At 45.9% G+C, this 6607-nt stretch overlaps 1 non-coding gene across 1 annotated transcript; it reads right to left on the bottom strand.

Moving 5' to 3' along the window:
* Positions 1 to 497: 497 nt before the first annotated feature.
* On the bottom strand, positions 498 to 603 carry LOC120262528. Its single transcript, XR_005536797.1, has one exon. It is a non-coding gene; the product is annotated as a small nucleolar RNA R71 (small nucleolar RNA).
* Positions 604 to 6607: the final 6004 nt, after the last annotated feature.

Here is a 6607-nt window from a genome sequence, read left to right as displayed (position 1 = left end):
TTGAAGAGGATCCTGAAATTGAGCGAAGATTTTGTAGAAGGGGCAAGGAACCTGTACAAGAACAGGACTCTCCAGCTGAAATAGATATTGAAAGATCAGAAAATATGGCTGAACAAGAGGGGCAACAAAGGACATTATCAGATTTTGCTAGGCCTACAATTCGTGGGACACAGTCAAGCATTGTTAGGCCACCGGTAGCTGCCCAAAATTTTGAGTTAAAGCTGGGTTTCATTCAGATGGTTCAACAGTCTGCACAGTTCAATGGGTTAGCCGATGAAGACCCAAATAGTCATATTGAGAACTTCCTCGAAGTTTGTGATATGTTGAAGATCAATGGAGTCTCAGATGATGCAATCCGATTGAGAGCATTCCCTTTTTCATTGAAGGGAAGAGCCAAGCAATGGCTACATTCATTGCCATGAGCTTCTATCACAACGTGGGATGAGCTGGTTGAGGCTTTTCCTCGCAAGGTATTTTTCCTCCGGGAAATCGGGCTAAGCTTCGCAATGAAATATCTTCGTTTGTTCAGATAGAGCTTGAATCCTTATTCGAAACTTGGGAGCGTTTCAAAGACCTTTTGCGGAAGTGTCCACAACACGGGTTCCCCGAGTGGATGGTTATTCAATCATTTTTACAATGGGTTGAACTCGAGTACCAAGCAACTCCCTTGATGCTCGCTGAGGGGAGGACAATGGGAAACAAAACCTCCGAGCAAGCCCGACAACTAATTGAGGAAATGGGATTGAATAGCTACCAATGGAATGCAAGAGAAAAGAAGAAGGTGGCCGGGATTCATGAGATTGATGCGGTTACATCCTTAGCAGCCCAAGTCGAGGCACTAAGCAAGAAGTTGGATACTTTGACTTCATCGAAGGTAGCCGCAATCACAAGTTGTGATGGTTGTGGGGGTGCACACATGCCATCCGATTGCCCTATCTCAATTACCACTTCAGCTCCAATTGAACAAGTTGATTTTGTGGGTAATTCAGGAAGAATACAAGGGAATCCCTACAGTAATACTTACAACCAAGGGTGGAGAAACCACCCAAATCTCTCATGGGGAAATCAAGGGCAGCAAAAGGGCGCTGCTCCACCTGGATTTCAGCAAGCACCTTCGATTCCGGAAAGAGTTTCAGAATTGGAAAGGGTTTTGTCGAAGTTTATTCAATCAACCGACACAAGGTTCCAAAACATAGTGGCAACACTCCGTAATCACACCGCTTCTTTACATAATTTGGAGAATCAAGTTGGGCAAATAGCAAAATCATTAGCAGAAAGACCTATTGGAAGCTTGCCGAGTAACACCGAGACCAACCCAAGAGAACAAGTGAAAGCAATCACCTTGAGAAGTGGTCGAGGGCTACAAGAAAATGTTGCTGCTGAGAATAATTCTGAAATTCTTCAAGCCAAAACCCCCACTGGGAAGACTGCTGAAAATTCACAAGAACAGCCAAGGGATAGGGTGCAAGACAAGGAAAAGGGGCCAGCTGTGCCTTCCACTTCTTTTTCTCCAAGAATTCCCTATCCGGTGCGTTTGAAGAAAGACCAAGTTGATGAGCAAAACAGGAAATTTCTGGATCTATTCAAACAACTACACATAAACATTCCGTTTGTAGAGGCGTTGTCTCAAATGCCTCGTTATGCAAAGTTCTTGAAGGACCTCTTAACCAACAAGAGGAAGATGGAGGAAAGTGTGGCTGTGGTATTAGAAGGTAATTGTTCGGCAATGCTTCAGAAAAACTTACCAAACAAAATGAAAGATCCGGGGTGTTTCATCATACCATGTGCAATCGGAGGTTTGGGGGAAGAAAAAGCTTTGGCCGATTCGGGAGTTAGTATTAATGTTATGCCATATACATTATTTCAGAAATTGGGTTTGGGAGAGCCACGTTTGACCCGCATGACTTTGCAGCTAGCCGATCGTTCCGTTCGTCATTCTAGAGGTATAATCGAAGATGTTTTGGTGAAGGTTGACAAGTATATTTTTCCTGCAGATTTTGTTGTGTTAGATGTTGATGAAGATGCGGAGGTGCCATTAATTCTGGGGAGACCGTTCCTACGCACTTCCAAGGCCCTCATCGACATGGATGGCGGTGAGATGACATTGCGTATTGGAGAGGAAAAGATCACATATCGCCTTGCCGAAGCAATGAAGCACTCTCTTGACTTTGATGATAATTGTTATTTTATTGATGTCAATGATGAGATTTCTAATGAATACTTGCAGGAATTGTTGCATCCGGATCCATATGAGGAATGCTCGGACATGGAAGAGGTGCAATTAAAATTTTGTACGGAACAAGTCCTCAAGGAGCAACCACAAGGAGGATTCATGGAACGGATTTTTAGCCGAGTCAAGAGGTCGAGACATCGTCGCTGGAAGCACTCCCACACAATAGGAGGCAAGCACACACAAGGAGAACGCGACATTCCCTCATTCGGTAACTTGGTTAAGAGCTTTTCCTTGAATATGCAGAAACTCTGTCCATCATGTGTGCGAGGTTGCTAAGAAGGAGGTTTTTCCATCTTTACGATCCACCATAAGGTAAGGGACGAGTACGTCAAGCTTAGTGACGTTAAACAAAGCGCTTCTTGGGAGGCAACCCAAAGTTTTTTTAGTTAGTTTTTAGGCGTGAAATTTAATTTCTGCGATAATAAGTTCATGAGTGTGTGCCTTGATCAATTTTTTGTTGTTTCTTTCGGTGTTTTTCATGAAATTTTTCGGTGATATGCATTATTTTTCATGTGTATGACATGGTTTAGGGTGTTTCCAATGATAAATGTTGAAAAGTTGGGGTAAATTTGGAGTTTTAGGCCTTTAGTGGACTGTCTGCAGAAATTCTGCAGCCCATGTGGCCGCGTGGAATTTCCACGCGGTCGTGTACAGTACCCACGCGGGGGAGTGGAAAACCCACACCCCCATGTGCCTATAAGAATGTGAAGGGGCACTGTTCATCATCTTCCATTTTTAAAGGACCCTTTCATCTTCCACTTTTTCACTCCTATAAAACTCAAGTTTTGATCTCTAAAACCAATTGTTTTCAATTCCTTGGGGGATTAGATGTGATTTGCCGGAGTTTGCACCGATTTTTCTTCTCCAATTTGTTCCAGTAAGCTCTCACTTTCTCCCACCCTTTCCATGTTCTTCAAGGTCATTTTCATGGAGTTTTCATGGTATTTGTGTGCTAATTTTCATAGGAAATCATGTTAGACACCTAATGAATGCTTGAGAATAATTTATGTGAGGCGTAGGAGTCCAACTCCGGCGAAATCGCCGGAGTCGGGCGCCCACGCGGGCGCTGCGACCGCCCACGCGCCGTGGCTGCCGCACGTGCCAGGAGCCACGCGCGGCCGCGTGGCACCCGTTGGCGAGACGGGGCCCCGCACAAGCGCCCTGCGTGGGCGGGCGCAGCGGCGCGCAGCTCGCGGCGCAGGCCAGCCCAGGGGCGGCCCAGCGCTGGGCGCTGCCCAGTCGCCAGCTGCCGACCTGCCCAGCGCGCCGCGTGGCTCGCCCACGCGGGCGCGCGGCCACTGGCCGAGCAGAGCGCAGCGTCCCACGCGGGCGCGTGGCCTGCCCACGCGCCCGCGTGGGCTGGACAGAGGCCAAGTAGCCCTGTTTTCCCTCCAGCTCGCTGCCCTCGCGCGCGCGGTGCCCTGTTTACACTGTATACATGCCCGAATCGATGTTTTTACACGTTTACTTCGTAGATATGGCACCGCGGACTAAGAGATTGGCTCAGAAACGTCCTCGCCATGACAGGGAGCCGACTCCACCACCAGCAGTGGAATTCCCTGACCCCGTTCATCAGCAACGGTTCGAGCGTCTCCAGAATCTCAAGATTGGACTGTCACGATTTATTGACTGGGACGCACTAGGGTATATTGGTCTTGCTGAAGAGGTCAGAGAACTGGTTAGTGTGGGAGGTTACGACCGTTTGCTTGCTATTCAGGAGCCCGTCAGACGAGATACTACCTTGGAGGTTCTTGCCTCGTTTTTCTTCGATCGTGACGCCAGCTTGATACCGATTTTGACACGCGAGGATGCCATTTGTTTCCGAGCCTTTGGTCAGCCGCATGGGATGTCTTTGACCCAGTTCTCGATATATCTTGGGTTATACGATCAGGACTATACTGATACTATCGAGTACACACAGCTCCTCATCGATTACCCTCATGATATCACTGCGGGCGAGTTTTCCATGATTTATGCGGGCGTCAGGTATTCTCCCGGGCCGATCGAAGGCCTCTTGCCTCACTCGACCGGCGCATAGGCACATTCACGCAGTTCTCAGCCCGGTCGATGACGAGGTCGGGAGATGGTACTTGGTTCACTTCAGCAGACGGATCTTTTATACCTCCATTCCATGGTCCATGGAGTCCCTCTCCACCTAGGATATGTGGTCGCCGATTACTTTTCGCCATCAGAGTGAGTACCTGCGATTAGGAGCATTGTTCGCAGGACCCTACATCACTCATCTTATGTTCAAGATGGGTCCGATCCGCCTCGGTCGAGGCGAGGAGAGGGTCGATGAGCTCCAGTACCATTGGGTTTGGTTACTCTCATTTTGATGGGCATTGTGAGACGTACAGGCTCAGGTGGATACGCACTAGTGGAGTCGTCATCTGAGGACGACGAGGAGCCTGTTGAGGCTACATAGGCACCATCTGCGCACCGAGCCCTGGGGATCACCGAGGCAGACCGATAGCATCCACTAATCCGAGTCATCTACCTCCTCGAGTACACCGGTGCTCGCTCGACTCGAGGCGCCGTTGCTACCATCTTGGAGAACCAAAGTGCGGATTCCGGAGCGACTTGATCGTATTCGGCAGACTCTTGACGAGGAGGTCTCATCCGCTTCATAGCCCGGCGTCCGCGCCAAAGACCAACACCGACTCCGGGATGCCGACGCTGAGGTGTCACACTCATGAGACTTTCTATTTTTTTGCATTTTATTTTTTTATGTGTTTTTTTATCTTTAGTTTGTGGACTTTTTGTGCTCGAAAGGTTTCACCTTCCGAGAGTTATCTTTATGCTTTCGCTTTTTGTTATTTGTTTGCATTCGTATTCCCTTTTCTATTTTGTTGAGATTTCATCGAACCCCTTGTATTCCGTGCGGGATTGGCCTTGAGAGTGATGTTGTTGATGTTTTTAGTCATAGACACGATCATGTGCTTTATTCCATGGTCGTGTGAGCTTCACAACCGCTATAACGCGCCCTTGAGATAGACTTCACCAAATGTCCATCGAGGGATTCAGGGAGTATTGTTTTAATTGCATTCCCGACACATGTTGCTTTCATTGATACTATTTTTATTATGCTTACATGTGTACATTGAGGGCAATGTACATCTTAAGTGTGGGGGAGGGTTCACTTTATACATGACTTATACTTGTGTTTTCATGAGCATGCTCTTGTTGCTAATGAAGGTTCACCTTAGGGTTAAGAGTTTAATTCTTAGTTTTTTTGGAGGTTGTGAACATTAGATTTTTATCATGCTCTAGTTTTTCATCCAATTTTTCTTGAATATTTTTTTGTCCGATTGCTCTTTGTGCACTTTTTCTCGCTCATTAGACCTATGAAGACTCTAGTTCATTATGTTTGGGACTTTAGTGTGCTAGTTTTTAGTTATCAAAAAATTATATTTTGGAAATTGTTTGTTGCTTGTACATAGGGGGTGGAAAGAGCTACCACTCATGATGTATGTAGCTACTCTCATAAGTCGGATACTTGTTATGCCCTAATGAGAGAAAGAGCTATCTCATGGGATGTGTGAAAGCTACCATCCTTAGTAGAAAGAGCTACCACCTCGAAAAGTGTGAAAGCCACTCGGGAGGCATCTTGGGAAAGGGCTACCTTAGAGGATTGTGTGAAGCTACTATTTTTCTTTTTGGTTCATAAATAAGTCCCGCTTTTCATAAAAAAACTTAGTAGTGGGACATAGTGTTGACATGAGTTGAGCTTTTCACACACACACGCATTCGGATTTTATCATATTCATTTTTGATTAGATTGTTTGCTAGGGCATTGATTGTTTTTGTCTAGTGTTTTATTTTCTCCATAACTTTAGAATTTCATTCTTGTACCCTCTTGGTGAACCTAAGGCCAATCACTTCCCTTTTCTTTCCATATGTTTAATGTTTAATTTTGCTTGAGGGCAAGCAAAGGCTTAAGTGTGGGGGAGTTTGATAAGTGCTTGAGTGAACATGTTTTTATGCATGTTTTACATACATTGAGCATCATATTTTATACGGTTTATGTCTCATTTCGTGTATTGGGTGTTCTTTTATGCATATAGGTTGTGAAGGCATTGGGATTTCAAAAGGGAGCGAAGATAGGCTATCATGGCATAATATTGGGAGTTCTTGTGCAAATCAAGTTGGAAGACACAAGAGGAGTTCGTGTATGAGGAGATGTGTGCCAACTTCCATAGTTTTGCAAGCCAAGTTATTAATGGAAGGGCACAAAGGCAGCCATGTCTCCACATTCCTCCTCTTTGTAAAGATTTCAAGACCTTTCAAGACGCATTGATGAAGGAAAAGCCGTATAGCCTACCATATGATCGTGTGCCCGATCGTGTGGCCTTAAGAGGAGAATGTTTATCATCA

The sequence above is a fragment of the Dioscorea cayenensis genome, chromosome 5 (genome assembly GCF_009730915.1).
Source record: "Dioscorea cayenensis subsp. rotundata cultivar TDr96_F1 chromosome 5, TDr96_F1_v2_PseudoChromosome.rev07_lg8_w22 25.fasta, whole genome shotgun sequence".
In the NCBI taxonomy this organism is placed as follows: domain Eukaryota; kingdom Viridiplantae; phylum Streptophyta; class Magnoliopsida; order Dioscoreales; family Dioscoreaceae; genus Dioscorea; species Dioscorea cayenensis.
The sequence above is the reverse complement of the archived record's forward strand: the minus strand, read 5'-3'. Positions and strand labels throughout refer to the sequence as shown.